Below are 21,940 nucleotides of genomic sequence, written 5' to 3'. Positions count from 1 at the left end.
TATGTCAGGCATCATTTAAAATCAATCTTTTTGCCTTTTCCTCTGTAACTGGAAAAAACTACTAAGAAAAGATTGGACATGAAATAAAGGAAATGATTTGCAGTGAACTATGATGGCTATCTTTGCATGATACATACCTTCTTATGGCTTTTTTCCTCTTCTATTTTATCCATATTTGCTAATTTTCTGCTAAATCCAGCAGTTTAAATATGCTTTATCACATATGTCTCCAAGTAAGAATAAAACACATTAGGAGTACCGTGCCAATTTTGATAGGCTTGGTTTAATTTAGTATTTTAACCCAATGGAGAAAATTAATGCTAACACATCACAGACATGGAACAGTGCAGAATTATCAAAAGGAGCCTGAAGAGAAAACCAGGTGAGAATTACAAAGTGAGAGAGTGAGTTACAAAGTGCAGCAGCAAAACAGCTCATCTGTGGAAGAGGCCTAGAGAATCTATAGTCCTTTTAGGAGATAAAAGATGGGAGATGTTTACAATTATATAAATTAGAAATTGTTTTCATAAGAAACTTAGTTCAGAGAGAGTTCCTGAATAACAACATGACCAGATTACTGCTACATGACTTGATATTCTAAATACGCTGCCAGTTATTAAAATAATTACTTGATTGTTTTTATGCTTCTGTCTTTGAATGCGGACACCCAAGGTCTATTTAAGAAATACGGGGAGAAAAATCTGTTTCAAGAGTGAAAACTCCTAGCTTGTCCTGCAGACAACCATACAATTTTCTTTTTCCTATTACCATGTCCTTTCCCAGCAAGGACAGGAAAATTACATCCTCCAGGTTTTTGGGCTGCAGTACTCTCTGGAGGATATCTGAAAATGGATACCTATTTCCATTACACTCTTTACACAGGATTTTAGCCACCTTGCTGTTTTTCATGCCCTCATTATTCACTAACCCCATGAGTAGGACAGGGGTCCCAGCACTGCAGACTGCACCAAGCTCCTGGAAACCAAGGAGTTCTGCCTAAACAGAAAGGTGCTCTGGGCAAGCTGCAGAAAAGACAGCCTTTTACCTTCAGACAACCCTGCTCCTCTGTTCCCTCTGAAGGTGGATGCCTGGCATTCATCAGGCTCCTCAGCTTCCCTCCCTAAACTGGCTGCCTGTTTTCAGGGGCAACAGTCCCCTCTCTGCACCGGTGTAAAATGAGTTTTCTTTAATAGTTCTGAGTACCTGCAGTGGCTGAACAAATTTGTCCCTAGGTAAATTTGGCTAATAAAGCAGTTTAGTAGTTCAGCAAGTTCAGCACATAGTTAAACCAATCTGAAGAGGAACACAAGTTGAGACTTCCCCCTGTCTCTCTTGGTAATCACAAAGTCATTTATTCCTTTCTGACTAGACAACTAAGAATTTTCCCTTCCCACTAATACAGCTATTTTCTGTCAGGTCCCTGAAATGGAGGACTTCTAATCAATTTCTGTTAATTTGATAAATATAATCAAATAAATCATGCATTAAAAAAAGAAAAAAAAAAAGACAAAATGCATCACTCTAAGTGCGGGGCCTTAAAAGCTCATTTAGCCTGGGCACTCTGCCCACCACTGAACTGCTGAAAGGGGAATCAATTCCATGCACTTTAGTGATGATCTTCTCTGAAAAAAAAGCCCTTTCTGTGAGATCAGATGTTACGAAATAGTTGCAGCTCTGTTCCAAATGATGAAATTAGGTGTTATTTTTTCAAGTGCTGGTAGGTCTGCATTATCCACATTTTCAACTCACTCCTAACTCAAAACACTAATACAGATTCCAGTGTTGAATATTATTATCACAGCAGTCGCAAAGATGTTCTAGCTGGATGAAAAAGCTAAATGATTAATTGGAAACACCAATGGTAGATAATGGGATAGAGGTTCAGATTTCCTAATTATATCTATTGCCAGTATCTTCAGGATAAAGGACATGGGAACTAACCAACTCAGACAGGCTATCCACCCAGAGGTTTGGAGTTTTTATGATTGTTGTGCTTGATCTTACAAGCTATTAATGAACTCCCATTTATTGGTACATATCAGACATGTTCACAAACACAGAAGGTGAATCACCACGAAGTCCAGTGGAGGAAACCCTGCTCCTGAAAGATCCAGATCCATTAAAAACAGGAAGTCTGCTCTTGCCTTCAGAAGGCCTCCTAGAAGATTAGCTGTGGAAGGGCTGGTCTCTGGTGTGTGCCACTGCCGGTACACGGCTGCGGAGAGATCCAGCGTCTCAGGAGGCACATGGCAGCAAGTTACAGGGTCAGCAGCCCCTCCAGTCTAATCTTGGTGTAAGCTGATTAAGTGAGGTTGTTCCTTCATCTCTTCTCGTGTCCTCTAGAAAAATCTCTAATGATGTTGGCTATTTTGGAAACAGTAAACAAATGCCTTCATTTGCATCACAATGCAGCCGGAGTTGGGAGCAATTACAATGTGAATTGATGGCAGAGTGCAGACACTGAAGGCAGCTGAACCGTAAATCAGGGCTGAACTATAAGTCAGGAGCTGCAATGGCACACCGAGGGCTCAGGTCCCCAGCAGGAGCCAAGGGAACAGCGGGTGGATCCCTCCGAGCTTCGGGATTATGTGGGGAGATGAAACCTGAGGGTTCAGGAGGGAAAGGTGCAACAAGCAGGAATCAGGAAGGCACTGGCATTCCACTAAAGAGTCACTGAGGGCTCCCTATGAGTTTGTTCTATTAGTTCATGCCTTAAACCCAAAAATTCTTGTTTCTTCCATGACTTTCAACACAAGCTTACACATGACATGAGACAGCCCCGGTTTCCACATAATGACACAATAAGCTAAGAGCCATATGGCCAGGACAGGGCACAATTGCAATTCTAACCTGAATAAACAGGAAACACAGGGGGCTGTTAAAATGTCATCAACAGAGAACGTAGGAACATTTGCCCTACTGCTATTGACTGTAGATTAAGTTATCCAGGGTAGTGATATTTCATCTAAAAAAAAAAAAGGGAAGTACCACAGGAAAAGCTGGGAGAAACAGGTAACAATACAATGTGCATATGTACTCCACTCAAATGTCAATGTCTTCTGAAAATACTTCACAGTTTGAATTTCAGTATAAAACAGTACCAATTCCTTTCTAAAATTTTACATGAAACCCAGGAAAGACACGAACCAACTTCAGCTAGCCAAAATTATTCACCAGGAATGAAGAAACCAATATTCTGTGGGAAAAACTGATCTCAAGTTATAAAGATACCTGGAATAGGCACAAAGCTTTGATACAAAATTCTTTGAGACAGAACTGAACAAGAGATGTCTTTGTTCTCCTTTTTTGCTGTCTAGCATATGAATACGCTTCTAAGTGTTTAAAAATTCAAATAGCACTATATTAGTACCAGACTACTTGCATGCATTACTGAATTTGTAGAGGTCCTGTAATTATCTTTAGCTCATCTGAAGGATGCTCATTTTTCCCGATGAACTCATATGCTTAAGGATACAACTGAATAATCCAAATATAGGAAATAACATTCAGTATTAAGGAAGGATCAGAAAAATGGAACACTTGGCAGTGTCACCACCTGCCTAAGTTTACTCAGAATTTGTCCTTCCTCAAGAGGATCAACAGACATTAAAAAAAAGCAGCAGATGGGGAAAACCTCCACTGGCCCTGTTAACGAAACGGACTGTTTTGGTTCGTCCCAAGGCAACAGAAGAAAGGAAGCTAACACAAACATAAATTAAATACAAATACAAACTCCTTTCTGTCAGAGCTGTGCCATCAATTTAGTCAGAGCAGCCTTGGGGAAATCAACTTTTTGTCAGTCAATACTGGACAGTTTGGGAACTCCATTTGATCATGGTGCAGTTGGAGAAGCTGAAATAATCATCTACCCTTTAAAGTGTCAGGGAGACTCAGTTAATCACCTGCTGACTGCTACCAAGGACCCAGGCCTTCACCAGCACTTACTCAAGATGTGCATTTTTAAAAAAAAACAGATTATAGCTGGATGGAAGGCACTGCAGAAAGAACCAGATTCATGCCTGACTTTGCAGATCTTGCATAGGAAGAAAAAACTTTAGTAGAAGAGAAGCTTTCAAATAAATGTCCTGCTGGTTTTGATTTCCAGGTGCTTACTTTGGAGACTCATTACATGAACAGCATTCCTTTACCATCTTCCAGGAGTGACAAACTGAGTTTCCTCAGCTAAGCCTTCCATAGCAATAACAAACTGAACAAGCAGGTTCCAGGAATTCCTTCTTATTTCACCTCTTCCAAGGTTTCAAATGGCTGCACCTACTGCTCAAACTGTATTAGAAACATTGTTTTGTTTCTTTTATCGAAAAAGTATGAAGTATATATGCAGTTCCTTTACAGTTCTCCTCCCTAGGCTTTGACATCAAGTGTATTTCTCATCTACTTTGAAATATTCAAAATTAACAAATCCACAATCTCTTTCCCAGCCTCCTTATGTGTGGTAAACATTTGATAAAGGCCTGAGCAACAACACTGATTCTGAACTCAGCTTGCAGAGATTCCAGGACCTTAGGACAATTCTCTATTCCCAATCTCTTTTATGCAAAATAAGGACAGAGGAAAATTTTAAGAGTGCATTTGGGAAGATAAGTCTCAGCTACATTAATTCGAAGTTTGTTCAGTTTTAATTACAACATTTGAAATGAGATAACACAACACCATAGAGAGGAACTCTAGCAATGTGCCAAATGTTTTTATAATTCACCACAATATCCTTACATCCTGCTGTTCAGCTTACAGTGACTTTTCGTTTGCCAGCCAGTAATACCACTCTAATCACCTACTATATTTTAATTTTCCCCCTAAGAACTATATATTTGATATTATTAGCACTCCTGTACAGAACTGTAGTAATAGTTCCATTTCTGTAATTTAATTTTCTAGCTAGGAAAAAGGTATTTGAATGTGCAAAACCTTACAATAAATTCTGAGAACTGGGAGTTCAGAAGGAAAAACCCCACCATGGAGAATTATTTTCTCTGCCAGTGAATTATTTGCACATTTCTGTGGGGCTTGAACACCAGCAGGGCACCAGCTGTGATCCATCAGGGTGATCTACACGACCATGAGACAAAGGGTAAGAAAAAAACATGTAAAAATGAGAAAAAAGTGCAAAAATAAAGCGAACAAAAGGCATGTTCCCTCTGAGTTTCCAAACTTCTCAGAGGAGAATTAGGAAACAGGACCACGGAGATACTTCTGCCCAAATTTTGTTCTAGTTTCCAAGTTATTACAACTTTCAGTATCACTTATTATTTCAAGCCTGAGAAGCGCCTTTCAAATTTATAGGGCCTTGAGGACTGATGGCTCTTACCTTTTCACAAGTACTGATGTGATGAGGAGGAGCAAAAGTGGAGCTTAGTCTGCAAAAATTTCACAACTGTTTCACTGATTGTGATGGGATTTTCAGTTTTGAAATGTTGCATTGTTAAGTGACAACTTACAAATGAAGAAGAAGAACAGAGATCTATCGATACAGTTCTTGGTGAAAAATAAACCGTTTGACAAATTTGATGAGATATTTATCTGGACAATAAATACAAATGTATGGTATATTTGTCTTTCTAATGGTGTGGTCCTAGTATTGGCCACTTTATATTAGTCTACTTTTAAGTCCTGCAGCACAAACCTAGATTTTATTACTTTACCACTTACAATTCAAGCTGTTGAATTCACTTCCATCAAAAAGCTCTTTGGGCTGCTTCATCAGTTAGAATCATTGCTTGGAAATATTATGTGATCTATGAGGCACTGCATATTGTTTCTGAACTATGACCTATCTCTTAGGTTCCTTGCAAGATTTTCTCTCTTTTTCTTAGTACCTAAAGCAGTTTGCTTTAGATTTCTGAGATTACTGCCTCAGTCCTGAAACAGAAAATACTGATCTTTGTTCCTAAACTGGCAGAGTTTCTCTAAACCTTCTAAATGTAAAGAGGATGTTGTGTTAATTCCTGACACTCACTAAACTCATTACTCATAAAGTAGTGAAAGGCTTAGACCTTGTTTCTTTCTTTATTAATTGTTCTTATTTATTACACAGGTTTTCATGAAGTTTGAAGTACAGCTGGGAGAGACACTTTCTATCTGGTTAAGCTTTTCTTATTATCTTCAGCCTTAAGTCATCTTCACTGATGTCAGTATAAGACTCACTTAACTACAAGCCCTGGATTTGTTCCCTAATTACCAGAAGCCTTTAGTTCAGTTACATCATTTTACTTAAAAGGCTCCATTCACTTTACATGTGCTGACAAATCCAGCTGGCCCCAGTTCTTTAAAATAAAGGTTATTTGTCTGAAATGCACCTTCTCCAATTTTTACTACTCAAGGTGCTTGAGAACAGGTTAAATATTTACTTTTAGTAACAAGAATTGCCGGTCCTATTAAAATACTCTTGAGAAGTTATTCAAAGGGTCATTTTACCTAAAAAGAAAAACTGAAAATGTGTTTCTGCCATAATGCAGCAAGGACACATTTTCAGATTATTAGTACCAAAGGTACATTTAGCTACAACACCTGAAATTCATTAGGACACACACTGAACGGTATTTTCAGCTTGAACAAATAACTTATTGCATATGCTCATATTTTTAAAATACTTGAGCAACCTTATGTTACATAAATATAGCTCTCAGCTAGTTGTCTTCTTCAGCATGAAATGTAAATGTATTTCTCATTACACTAATGAAGGCAGTGCTTCAGTGCATTTGAAAGGTTGCCAAAATGCCAATACAGGTGTTGAAACAAAATCATTTGTCAACAGCATGGGACAAGGGCATGGCTGTTATTAGTAATGATAAATGGGTAGAAAGTCCTTTAGCTCTCGCCAAAATCCTGATAAAGACTTACTACAGAAACACCACATGGTCCTCTCCTTCAAGTCATACCAGGGCTTGTGGTGTTTAATTAGTAACTTGGGGTTTATAAACAGAAACTTTTGGGCAAAGTCAACTGAGAATCACAACCTAGCTACTTCTACCTAAAATTTCACTGTGATTATTTGGCAACCTAAAACCATTTTCTGGAAATATTCCAGCGATTACTCCAAGCAAAGGCCAATATTTAACAGGAGTTAGGACAGTTTGCTGCTGCCAGATTTGATTTTCTACATGCAAAATAGCAAATAACTCTTAAACTCAGAATTGCAGTGAAACATTGTGGGGTTCTTTAAATTGCAAACCATTCTGTACCACTGGGTTTGTGAAGGAGTGTTTTTAGGATCCTTAAGTGAGCAAAATTCCACAAGATCTTAGGGTAAACATGGGACTTATTACTAACGGTAATAAAAATGGGTACCATTAAATACCATTTATTACCATAAAATGCAAAATTCCATTTCATTTCCTGCTAGCACTGGATAATGCAGCCCTAACCATTTTTTTTTGTACACTGGGTGCAATTTTAACCCTGACAAAGTCCGAAGTCTTCCATTCACCACTTACAAAATAAATATTCCCTATGGCAGATTACCAGAGGATTGTTGGAAATACTTTTTGATTTTTCCCTTTTCTTCAACAGTAGATAAACTTCTGAAAGAGGAGGATGAGGAAGAGAAGACTTACCTAAAAGGGATTTGTCAGCTACAGTGATTATGAGAGTGCTTGGGCACATCATTTGAGCCCCAAATACATTTACAAGGAAAATGAAAAATGATAACTAAAATTTTGTGTGTCTATAATACCTATGTTTATTATTTTATATATGTATCTTGTAATAAATCAAAACAATGAGATGTTACTTAGAAAGTTTACTGCAAAACAACAGTTCCTATTTGGATTGAATTATATCAGTTCCAGCTCCCCTTGGATATATTTTACTCAGGCTTAAAAGAAATTGAATAGAGTTTATCTTCAAGAAGTAATTTAATAAGAAATACCCGTGTCGCAGTAAAATTTCTGCTACTTAAATAATGAGTGGCCTCCCACCTTTTGTACAAATACATGGTACCACAAAGACAAACAAAACCCTTATCTGAAATAATTTAAATGCCAATTAATTTCTAACTTTAAAATCCAGAGATGGGTAGAGGCACTGGCCTGAAGAAAACTCCAAGATAATAATGGAAATACACTGATTTACACAGAACATTACAAAAACCATTCACCTGCTCTATAAAACATACTCAGTACAAACATTTCTTGTTTGGTAGGAGGCTGTTATTAAACTAGATTGGTATTGACAGCTCTCTCTGTGGAGAGTCATTATAGGTGAATTACAGTGACAGTTTTTGTTGGGATTGACTGTCATTATAAAGTATCTTTATTCGGTTGATTAAAACTCCCTGAATCTCCCACTCCATCACATTTTTCCCTATTGTTCTTCAGTCTCAGCTTAAATATTTTGAAATAATTTAAGCAACTTATTCCCAATAGGAAAAACTTATCTTTTCTCAATTTTTAAAAGAGTCAGTATAAAAGTGAAGTTTCACATTGCTTTTGACTTGTTTTTAAAAAGAGGGACAGGGACATCACACCTTGTTCCCTGGGATTTTCTGCCACTTAATGCACATTTGTAAGGACCAGCAGAGATACACAGAACTGTGTCATACAGAAAAAGACAAAGGTGGCAACAAACTGGAAAATATCCTTGTCAGCTGTATTTACAAGTCCTACCAGTCTCCCTAAAAATTTGCATTAACACCTTGTCAGAAATGTAGCACTGAAAGATCTTTTCAAAAGTCCATCTTTCCTGCAGAAAACGCCCTGTCTTCTTGCATTATTTACAGAGATTAAAAGATGTTGTTACCGAAGAACAAATCAAAGAACGGCAATTTCATTCATTTAAAAATTTGTTTACTATTATTTTTTCACTTCCCACAACCCCCCGCACTTGATCTATGATTCAGTGCAACCCCATAAGAATTCTGTAATTTCACGTGGAGGAACTATCCTTGTACAAAACCGTGCAGCTAGAATTTCCTTAAAATATGCAGCCCAGAAGATGTGAATGAGGCACAAGTATGAGATACTATTAATGTTACAGAACCTGTACTATACAGCCAGCAGTTTGTGGGCCTCACTTGGGCCCAGCTCAGGCTCTTAGAGAGGTCTAAAAAGCAGCATTCCTTTATTTATAATGCAAGTTTATGACTAATGTTATCTACATGTAGAAGCATATTATGAAATAGTAAAATTAGGAGTTTTAAACCGAGTTATTTCAATGTGGTTTGCTTGAATGAGGAACAATGTCCCCACTCAAGATCTGCACTGGTGTCTTTCAGCAGACACTTCCTGAGGATTGCAGGTGATGGAACTCGGAGCAGCCCTCACCTGTTCATCTGGGAAACGACCTGCAGCTTAATCTCCCCTGGCTACAGGCAGGAAACCATAAAACTTCGAATTAAATCAAAACATACCAAGCACCCAGACAGTCTGCATTTGCCTTTTGTCCTTTTCAGCTTTCCCAGGAAAGACTTCACACTGAGCTTCACAGCTGAGTTTTCCACAGGCCACCCCTGAGCAAAGGGTGTTTCACATTCCCAGTAATCGGAAATTCAGATTAGTCAGTGGGATTTCAGTTTGCAGGTAGAAATCTGTCAATTGCCCTGAAGTTGTTTATGCAAATCCCTGGTTTTTCACACAAGCTGTACTGGTGAAGTCAGTGACTGCTTTTGCAAGACAAAGGGAGCACCAGTCAGCCTCTTTAGCCACATTTTTTAAAATGGAAGGAAACTCACAATTTTCTCCCTACTGCACAGATCCTCTGCGGATCAGCACAACAAATAATGATCTTTTGGGGGGATTTAGACCTTTTGATTAGTGATAAAAGTAGGCTGTACCACTCTAAGGACAAGGGCAGGAGTTCACAATCATCTCCCAAAAAAACCCCACACCTACGAACCCCTGTACTTTCGTGCCATCAATAAAAGGAAGCATTCAGAGATTAATTATTCAGAGCAGATACATCACTGAACTTCAGTGAAAATCGGCAATGGCTTCACATAGGGATTTTTGGTAACACATCCTCTGATATTCTTTTGCCTCTTAAGGCATGTTTAAAACGATGATCTGTCTCACCTTATGTTGGCTTTCTCCCACGTCCACTCATGGCAGAGTGGGAAATCTGTATTTTTCTTGTCAAGTTCATGAAGCAGTAATGGGGACCAGATAAATAGAGGGACGAGCCAATAATTACTTTCCCACCAGCAGGTATCTGTACCTCCTGACAACTCAGAAATAAGGCCCCGCCCTTAAGTTAACAGCACTTTCAATAAACCACATGCTAAGCATTTACTGAGGATTCTGATATGCATGAATACTCACGGCAATTCAACTGTCCTGTCTGACAAACACTCAGCAGGAGGGAGAGGTTATAGGTGTCATATATATATATATATATATATATATACACACACATTTGATCGTTTATGTTACGTAGAGCCTGCCCAGGCCCTTGCCCTTCCCTATCCAAATATCTCCACAAACAGCAACTAGATGGAACAAATGAGAGCATGCAGCATACATTGTTAGCATTTGATGGATGTCCACTGGCCTAAGTGAAATGGATTTGTGGTCTCAGGAAATTTCCAGCCAGCCAGAACCCAAGCTGTAAAAAGCCATGACCACAACAAGCACTAAGTAGCTCTCACCAAGGGGCAAAGGCCAAGGAGGCTGCAATCCCTTAGCCTAAGGAGGCTGTGGCAGATCTCAGGCAGTCAGGATAACATGCTCCTTGCTGCTGAATGCACCATTTAATTATTCAAATAGATCCATGAGGTTTTCATTTTTATGGTTCCAAACTTGATTTCCCCTTTGGTTTTCAGTGCTGCGCGTTGCAGGTACTTCCCGTCCCATAAAGCTCATGCTGGATTTTCAGGATTCCCCAGCAAAGCAGTCCTGCCAGAGCTGGTTTCTAAAAGATATGAGGCTACAACGAACATCAGTGTGAAACCTCCCAAGGAGCTCAGTGCTCAGGAACAGGGAAATCATAAGAGAGGGAAGTGAGGATAAGAAGGCAGATCTAACCCCGAGTTCAGAATCAGAGCTGGAATGGTTTAACACACGGTATTACAAAATCCCTCTGACCCCAGGTTCCAGGAGCAGAGGCTGATTCAACTACAAAGAGAATGATGAAAGAAAAAGTAGAAAAAGGCAAATGAAACGACTGACCGCTGTGCATGAGATGACTTTGCGGACCTGGTGCTGCTGTAGCTACTGTACAGGGAGCTTTGGAAATTGAGAAGTGAGACAGATGTTTTGATAAGTACAACAGAAAGGTTTGCAGTTTGATACAGAACAGGTATTAATTCTAATCATTGCAGGTGCAGAGAGAACATTGCAGCTACCTATCATAATTACTTAGCAGTTAAGACATATTCATTTGAATGGTTAATACATGTATCTAAAGAAAAAAAAAAATTAAGGTTACCCTTAATAGCCCTGGTCCTTTCCATGATCAAAAGGCTGTTTGGTACCAAGGCCCTTCTGCCAGTGGTAACTATATTTCTGTCTTTTAATTAGCATTTCATTAGTAAAATGAACAAACAATTCTAATTTGCAAACAACTCTCTTGAACAGCACATAATCCTAGATACAGATGGAGTGAAAATAAGATGCAACTGATGCAATACTTTGCCACTAAGTATTCTTTGCTACACCGGTACTCAACAGTCCTGCTGTGGTGATGAAAAGAAGTTCCTTCCAGTCTAATGACAGGGTACCCAGAGCATAACAACAAAGATGGAAAGAGAAGAAAATTAAAAGGCCAGAAAAAAGATAAATTGATGCTTGATCTTGGTCGCTCTGTCCCAATTGAAAGCTCAATTAAGCAGCAGACTGGTTATTTGAGCAGTTCATACAAGAAAAATAAAAACAAATGCACAAACCCCACAAGTTTTAATTGGATGTGTTCTTCCCTGCTTTTCCAGGCAGGCTGCACTTTCAGCCACCGACAGCACCATTATCAATGACAATCCAAAAGGAAGCGCCCAGATGTCATGGCTAAGAGCTGCTTTTGATAATGTCTGAACCCTGAAGTGCACCCCTGGCTTTGCAGAGGGGCCCTGGAGGAGCGCTGTGGGCAATGAAGGAGTGATAGCACTGTCTGCTAAGGAGCTAATTGGCAAGGAATCCAGTTTTGGGAAGTGTTCTTTAACCATGACCTCCTTGAACAAACCCAGAGGTATTTTCCAGCCCACACATTGCAGCACACCTTATTCTCTCCCCTCAAAAACAACAAGCTGCATTTGCTTTGTAGTGACAGCTGTCATTGAAACAGAGGCTTGAGAATGGATCCATCAGCTTTTCCACCTTGGAAAGCTGATGGACTGCTACTTCAAATGGGCTCAATTTATCTGTCAGAACACAACATATATACATATACGTATATTTTAACATTATTTATAAAATTGTAACCTGCTATTTTATCACCTCTACCAGCTGGTGAGTCTGTCACAGAGTCATCCTCCATGCTGGAGCAAAAGAAAAGAAAGATGCTGGAATTCTTTATATTAATTGTGATCTCAGCAGCCTGGCTGGTACTGATGTATTAAAGGAGAGAAGAGAGTAGGAGTAGCAATCAGAGGAAAACAAGAAGCAAAATTAAAATCTCTAAGATGTGAACACTAATGAAAAAACTTTCAATGTACATTTCTGAAAGCGATTGGTATTAAAATTTTCATAAAGATAATCCTATCTGCTGCCATAAATCAAAGTGTAATGTTCACCTATGTTCCTGAAGCACGTCTATATCTGGGTACCTCATACAGTAGGCTGGAAGCAGTTTCAGTGCTATTTCTCAATATATATTCTACAGCTTTTTATTATTTTTTTAATTACTTAAATACCTCCAAGTCCTTTGAGTTTATTACATATTAATATTTTGATTTTAAGAACGTAGAAATTAGGTTCCCATGCTTAGCCCCCATATGATAAAAGCACCCAGGTACACTTTTTAAAAAGTACTAACTCTCCAGCTCCAAGTAAGTTCCTCTGAGTAAAGAATCTCAGACTTCAGACACACAGGCCCCAACTCCCAATAAGTTAGTATTTATATTTCAAATTTACTTGTATTAAGTGACTTTACAGGTAGTTCTGATATAATAACTTCCTAATATTCTACTACTCGGCACTTTAAAAAAAAATACAGTTATTTTTAATTTAGCTAGCACCACAATTCCTATCTGTCATCAAAAGGGAAGTGTTCCTGCCTATCGCAGCAGAACACCCTCGGCAAGGGTCAGCAGCAGAGCTCAACAGCTGTCCCTGAATTTCAAGTGGCATTTGTGGAGCTCACAATCAGTGGCACAGATGTCGGGGGGTGGAATCACGGGCAATTCCTGTCACTGTTCCAGGACATATGTCTCCAAGTGGCCAGTTGCCAATGGCACAGCACAGCTGAGGATCCTCTGCTCCCACTTATGCTATGGGACAATCAGCATTCCCTTCTAAGAAGGTGAAGCATGGATGGAAGCAGTAGGGCTGCCCCCATACACCTGGAAGCGCCCCAGAATCATCTTTCCAACTCAGGGTGCATTTTTCCTGCCAGAGAGGACAGATGTTATCTTGCATAAAGTGATTTACCCCTAATCACCATTAAGATCTGCAGGGAAGAAAGGCTGATGGAAGCTGTAGGTGCACGTGGAAATTGTCAATTAAAGCTGGGAAGTCTCTGTACAGAAAAGCAGCAGGATGCAAAAGCTCTGACAGGCACAGTCTCTTCCTTTTTTGTCCCTTTGCTGGTGAACTGCAAAATGTTCCTGTTAGGGTGAGATGACCTTGTCAAAGTGATGTATTTATTACCAAAGAGTTCATCCATAAGAAGAGTACACAGACGAGGCCCCATGATTAGTGGCAGCAAAGAAATAATAATTTCTTTCTGTTTTTCTACAAGCTGTGATGGCAGGTAGAGCTGTTGCACAGCTCAAACCTCTCACCAGCCTACATACACCTACTTCAAAAGAGCACCATTTTTCCTTTTTTTTTTTTTTTTTTTTTTTTTGTAAAAAAGAGAGACAGAGTAGGCAAATTATTAGGATATTTAGCAGAAAATGTTGCTGACTCATTTACATGGAAGCAGAGAGGGAAAAGGGAGAGCTTTGGGGAGGACATAATGAGTATGGAGGGATAAAAGCACAAGGGAGGGAAAGAGGGCTAGACTATAAACCATCTCATGTACATTGGAGGAGTGGAAAAAAAAATCTTCATTTGGTGTTTGGCTGTCAGTGAAATCATAAAAATTCGGAGAGCTATATAATCTACAATAAGGTGGTTCATCTTTTCTTTTACGGCTTTGCTGACAGGTATAGCAGATTCAAATCTTTCCTTACAACAAACTGGGAATAATTTTACAGCCATGCTCTCCTTTCTTCCTCCCTTTACCTTGACACCCTTTCTTCAGTTTGTGCTGCTGCTGACATTAAAAATGACTCCCTTGTCTAACCAGCATCTCCTCAGCCAGGGAAGAGGAGAAGCCAGAATCCCTCTCCCTTTGGAACTCCAGCACCCCCACATCACCCACTGGCCTCCGCTCTCCCAGGAGACCCCAAGCTTGACCTTCGCATCACCTTTTGTTACAGCTTAGCAATACGTGTCTCTAATGCAGAAAACATTTCCTCTATGCTTTTCTTGGATGTGAAAATAACATAAAATAGTCGTAACCAAAAATAACAAGCTGGTGACCTGTTATTTTATTTAGTACCTATACTCACATCCCTCCCCAGCAGTCATTTTACCCATCTGTCAAAAATTATGGTGAAGTAAATACCTGAAAGCCAAAGGCTTCCTTGTGCAGGCTGAAGTTGCTTTTTCCCCCTCTCTTTCAAGAACAAGGCAATCAGTCACATTCTGGACTAAACTAATCAAGTATCTGACTCCAGTCCGTTCTTGAGGATTTCATGCTTTGTTATGATACTGGTAAGAGAATTGTTCTTCATTTCCAAGGAGGGCTGCACTGCAGGGTGTGCAAGAACAAGAACACACATAAGCCACACCAGGACCCACTCTTACCAGACTTTCTATGTTCAGTAGGATGGGGCAAAGGAGTGCTTTTTAGGAAAGTGCTTTTAGGAAAGGTGACTACAGGGAATCCGATACTGTAACAAGGAAATATGGCATTTACTCATAAAACTTCTTACTGCTAAACACGCATCTCATGAAAACACACAACCAGAAAAACATTTCATTAAATGTTTCGGAAAACAGGGATTTAGATTTCCTTTTTCCCAGGCTGTATCCCATGGCCGCAACTGGCCAGCAGAAGAGACAAACTGTCTCAAATGTTTCAATAGTGTTAAACCAAACCGAGAACCGTGTTACAAACCAGATACACAGAGCATGAAGTTTTCAAAATATTTAGCAGTGTGTTCATTAGGTTTTGGTGTAAATCACTACACATGTGGCAGTTAAGTAGAGCGCAGTTTAACCAATGAAGAGAAAGGTAGAATTTCATTTGTTTCCGGTAAGTTCTCTCTTACTGTAATCTGTCAGAAATCCAAGGAAGGGAACAAAACGATTTTTTTTTAATCACATTTTTCATAAAATCCATTCTACATTGCTACTTCATATGTAAGAGAGTGGCATGTACTTTATTATGGATATGTACAGGGATTAAATATTTGTTCCTGACAAATAACAGTTGGTGATGTAAATTATGATGTAGTTAATGAGAGCAGCTGGGAATGGTGGCAGGGAAAGGCAGAGAAAGAAGAGGGTGGTGAAACACTTCCATCCAAATGCTACACAGATCAACTTTAATATGATTTAACAAGGTATGTATAGGGCTGCTTAGGTGGCCAACATCACGCCTTTTCTTCCCAAGAGAGTCAGGAGAGGTGATTTTGAAAAGGAGATTTAGAAAAGCTTAGAAACAGTTAATCTATAAAAGTGTTTCAGACAGGAGCTTTCTTTTTCAAGAAAGCTTGAAAGGTACATACGGGACAAGTAGGCAGAGTGAATAGAAAAAAATGCTGGAATTTCAAGAGGAAACAGCCATTACATGTCACTACAGGTGAAAACTCTAAATATTTTTATGTGGAAACCTTACATTAAATATCTTGGAAAACAGTATCTAATACATAGAGCTGAAAGATTCCCAGTCAACTTTATTTTTACTACATCAGTCATTATTCACTTTTTGATACTGTTCTAGACAAGCAAAGCCATTGTCAATAAATTCTAAGATGATAACAGTGTCAGTTACTTTAAAAAGTAAGTATCTGTAACTACATATGTAAAAACTAACAACTACAAACACAAGTTATGCAAGATGGAGCATGTATTAAAATGGGATCATTGACAATAATTAAAAGAGTTCTCCACACCTGCAGCAATAGTTTTACCATTTGTTAGGTGGTATTATGCCCTTCACACTGGTATAAACTAGGTAGTGCCTAATTACCACCAGTGCTCGCTTCTGTTAGAACACAGAATGTGCAGAGTACTACTTGCAAAATTATTGTCACATCTCCAGAGCCCAGCCTGAAGAAAGCCTTAATTAATCTCACCCTCACTTTGAGAACAAGTGCAAGAGTTGCACAACAGTAATAAAGGCATCAAAAAAAGCTACAGATATGACTAAAAACTCAAAGCATAACCTCTCCTTACATAACAGATTTAAGGTAGAAGGCAGGTTGAATACACCTTTTCCACTCTTTTTTATTTCTTGGAGTAAATAGTTTCTCCCTAGATACACACACGGTAGCACTTGGAAAGAGGAGATAAATCCTGTGTCTTCAGGGGAGTTGACAGGATGGGGATTAGATTTCTGTGGGACTTCGCTGTTCTGGATGTTTTATCTATGATGGCCATTTCTAAGTTAAAGATCAATTCCTTCCACACAACTGAAAGATGTTCTGCAAGTAACAGATTTTCAGGTATGGATGTGCTAACAAAGGAAATTAAAGGAATACTTTTAGCAACACTTGAGACAATACTCAGCAAATGCACAAACTGGCATAATCACGCTCAGTATAAGAGAGCAACAATAATTGAAAGTAAAGAACTCAGTCAAAGTGACAGACTTGAAAATACACAGGAGAGAAGCGACCCAAGGAGCTACACATGGGCACAGTTTCCCTGTCAACTAGAACATGGTGCTACAAAGAGTAAAACTATTACTGAGTGCAGTGTGGGCTCCATGAGCTAGCAATCCCATTGGCAAAGTGACTTCTGACTTCAGTCGAGGATTCTTCAGATATGAACACAATTAGTAACTGAAAACATGTTTTAACACACCTAAACCAGGCACAAGCCACAGCATGAGCAGTATATTGCTATAACTGGCATATGTCAAATGTTACACATTCACCAGCACAATAGGTCAGGGCATTCACAGCTTTTTATGATGTATGTTTGTTATCAGAGAAGCCCAAAAACCCAAATATTATTTTAACTCCTGTGTGAAATACAAGCAATGTTCCTACCTGACAAAGACACGTCATAAATAAAACACTAGCCTGTTACAAGTGGCACACTTAGGAGCAAAGACCTCATTGCAGGAAACATCAAGACCTTCACTCAGACAGCTGAAACAACAAAAGATGCCCCTGAGGAAAGCTGAGGTCATAAAAGGTTGGTCGAGCTGCCTGGTGAACCACACTGTAATACACAAACACCTCTGCCTGCTTACAGAGGCAGCCAGTGAACAGATCCACCGGGCACAGCCACCAGTGAGGATGGGCACTCACACCACTGCTAGAGAGGCCTCATTACCCAGCTTCCTCTCATAACAGCAATTAGGGACAAGAACAACCTGCTAACAAAAAGTGTTTGTGACAATTAAAAGCTTGGTACATTTGTTTTGAACTGCCTGTAGTATTAACAGAAACCACTATGCCATTATTCAGCTCTAAACCAGACTTTATCACTATTGTGACATTTGATGACAGCACTTCCCTTCTGCAAGGGTTTTATAATGGTGCAATAGAAGCCACTTATCCAACCACAGAATTTCTGTTCTGTTATTCAAATGTTATGTTGTTACAAGTTGTTGCAATGCTAGTTCACCTAGCAATAATAATAACTTTGTAAAAAAATAAGCAATGAAATTGAATTAAATCAATCACTGGAGGATTGCTTTGGGTTTTTTTAATTGGTTTGAAAGAATATGGGGAAGAAAAAAGCCCAGATGCTAAACAAAATAACTCAGAGAAAGAAATTATAAAGGCCATTACACAGTGATGTAGACTGTGAATCTGACTTTAAATTGTTAGAAGACTTATTCAATTATCAAACTGTTCAAAGTGAAGCTAAGAATAGCTGTAGAAAGATAATTACATTCTCATGGTTTAGTGCTGCCATTTGATTATTTGAAATGTCCTTTAGACTTTCAAAACTGATGCAATATAAGAACAAAAACACTTATCTCGTGCGCAAGTCAAAAGTGCTTTTCAAATATTACATGCTGTATAGTTTAAAATTTATGTTACAGTTAAAGATCTTATTGAGCTGGAAAATAAAGAGACTTTTCTTTTCCAATTTTTTCTTCGGTTATTTTCCAGTCAAGTAACATAATCCTACTTTAAAACTCATAGTCAGTAAAAAGCAGTTGACTGTTCACAAGTTTTCAGCAGTACAAATTGACAGTAATATTTGATAAAATATGTGGACCTCTGAGAGAAAGTTGTTTTGACAATTTTTAAAATGCAAATTATGTAACTTCATGCATTTTATTGTAGTATTTTCCTGTAACTGCCTTTTATGTCACAAACCAATATGCTTATATATTTACATGTGTTTGTGTACTAGAAAAAATGGCACTGGTTTAAGTGGAGAAAGAAATAGCATGCACACAAAAATAAAAAAAGTCCACACGTTAAAATAAATATACACATAAAGAAAAAGGAAATTTGTGACCTAATTTTCATTTACTTAATTGTAAATAAGCACAAAACCTATACTGTGTATGGCTCATGTAGTCACTGTCATCTGCTATAAAATGATTAATATATCATAAAGAGTTTTAAATTTTATCCTTTGTAGACATTATGGATAAACAGGCACAGAAAAATACATCTCCAAGCAGTACAAGATCCATCTTTGCTGAAACGTTTTGTTTCAAAAGCAGAACTCCTCAGAAATGCATCAGTTTTGACAAAGCTTTGAACATGAAGCTGTCCGAGGTCCAAGGTGAACATTCCCTGGTTACTCCTGACTGAGAGACTCACATTGAAAACTTAACCTTTCAGACTGGTAATAGACATTTCAACAGTTCCACTTCACAAAAATATATAAATTATTTTGTTTCACTCTCACAAAGAATACTTGCCAAAGACAGCTACGCTCTCTAAACATCAGCAGCAAGTCATTTTAACAAGGATCATGTCCTAGCCTTTACTTTTAACTTTCCAAAAAAGCTAACAAATAGTAGGATGATGTTATTTAGTGGTTTGGTTTTTTTTTTCCTTTGGGGGGCAGGTTGTTGGTGTGGCTTTTTTTTTTTTTTTTTTTGTTTGCTTCTTCATTTTAATTAAACCAGCTGTAAAATTCTACACTGTTATTTTATCAAGTTCATTTTAAATAATTACTGTCCTTTACATTGTAGAGACACACAGTCCTATAAGCAGAAGAAACATCATCTCTCACCAGCCATCCAGGCAATTAAAAAGGTGGAAAAACATAAATAAAATTTAAAATTTTAGCTATTGTTCTCATTTTGAGTAAGAGTTTAACCTAATCACATCACCTTCTGAGAGACTCAAATGAAGGTTGTCAGAACATGAGAATTCATTACACCAGTGGCACCCTGGCATTAGGAAAACACCATTTAAAGTATTCTGGGCCTTTCATTAGCCACCCAATTCTTCAGCCATTTCAAGCTGAAATGTGTATTGTATATTAAGCTGATGCAATACATTTTGATGTCCATTATTGAGCCTATTCACACCCAGTTAAACCAATGTGATCAGGGGGATGCTGCACTCCTCTACACGCAGGGAGCAGCTGGCAGATATTCTCCATGGGATTTCCATTACTGCAGCCAAAAAAGGCAAAGCCCTCATACCCACGACCAAAGCACAGCACAAGCCAGTCTTTCGTGTCAGAAAAATAAAAACCTATTTCCAACATCAGTAAGAAGTTCCTAGAACAGTAAGGGCCTATAAAGTAATCCTGACCTGAGCTGTTGTGCGAAGCTTCCATAGAATGGCTACTCAAGAAAGATGAACCTGAACTTTGAAGCTGGCAAAGCCTTCATCAGTTTTCAAAGGAGCTTCCAGGAAGAAGAAAAAAATCAATACAGTTTTTAAATACTAGAAAGATGATGCCCACATTGCATATCATCATAGGCAATCTAGAAATTCTAGTACAGCTTCTTTTCTTCAGCTGAAAGGAAAATGTAGAGTCTCTAAGCAAAATCTCAGAACACAGGATTCAGGCAAGAAAGATGTATACAAATTTTGTGGAGAAGAAGAGCAGGCTGCTAGTAGAGATGAACCAAACATTTACACAGAATGGCTAAAAGAATTTGCAATTACTGTCATGTCACATTTTCTTTTTTTGTCATGTGCCTCCATTGTCTTCTTTTAGGTCAATCAAATTTCAGTAGGCTTCTGTTACCACACTTGGACTCGGTTTCAATTTGTTAGATACATCCTTGCAGAAGTGTAAGATGAGACAGTTTTGAAAGAAGATATTTTATTGCCAATGAAGTATTTCGGGATCCAAGCCACAGATCTCCTCCTAGCCATGATACAAATATATAGATACATGTGTATATATGTATATTACACATGCACAAATGCATACATTTATTTGCATATATATATATAAAAATATATATTTTTAATATGTTGTTACACATACACGCATGCATCTTTATCATGAAGTTCTAAGCAGAAAAATTTCACTGGATCAATAGCTAAAATAGATAATTATCAAAAGAGTTGAGAAGAGAGAGTGGGACATGAGAAAACAGCATTAGCAGCCACTTCCTGAATAATTCCCACAATTCAAGGGACATTCTTCGATAAAGCACCATCTCTTTGAAAGCAGACTCTGAGAGCCCTGCTGAAGTGAACACGAACCAGTTCAGAGCATCCCAGGGAAAGTCTAAGGAGAGAGGTCACAGCTGACCAGGAACCCACCCCCAGCTCTGCTGCTATTGCTTAAATGTCGCTCTGTGAATGAGCTGAGACTCACCAACAAGCCTGTTTTCCACCTCTATGAAATAATTAAATATGATACTATTAGCAGCATCAATTAAGGCAGATAAAGTAATAGTCTAATTGAATGCTTGAGGAGGCTAATGGCTTTGCTTTCACTTGATAATGGATTGCACTCCTTACTCGTATGCTATAAAGCCAGACATGGGATCAATACTTCCTTCTGCTTGGAAAGTCTGCTTGCCTGGAGCATAATAGATATCTAATTTAAGATTCTTTGCTCAGGCTTTCTTCTCTTAATCAAGGAATAATATATCATTTTTTAAAAAGTACTTTTTTTAGAGGCATAATTTCCCCATCATTGCGTTTTAACAAAGTTTTAAGTAACTTCCTCAGCTTTAATTCCATGGAAGCAAAAGGTCCATTTATCTTAGGACACATTCCAATGTGTAATTGGTAAAGGAGACTCTCCTGACCAGCTCAGCTGCAGGAATGTGTCCGTATCTGGAGCCTTGTTCCCCCAGAAGGACTCTTGAGGGACTGCAGAATGCAGAGTTTGCATGTTTACAATTAAATAAATTGTGGGGGAAAATCAATTTGGATCATTTCATTGTTTTTCTCGTCCAAGGAAGCATGTGGTTTTTTTCTTCCTCAAGGAAGCCTAAGGCAAACAAATTTTGTAGCATTTCAATCCTGAATCAACGCAAAGGAAAACTCTCAGCCCCAAAATGCATCAGGATACTGAATGCATCCCAGAAACATATAGCTACTTCAATATAATTCAGAGCTCACATTTTCAAGGACAATAAATATATATTTGCTGTTGAGTGCTGGAGAAGTTTGTCATGAGCAACATAGAAAAACCTTTCAGGTTATTGTAGGACTTTTAAAAGA

Source organism: Coloeus monedula (genome assembly GCF_965178545.1).
Source record: "Coloeus monedula genome assembly, chromosome: 5".
NCBI lineage: Eukaryota > Metazoa > Chordata > Aves > Passeriformes > Corvidae > Coloeus > Coloeus monedula.
This window is presented reverse-complemented; position numbering follows the sequence as displayed.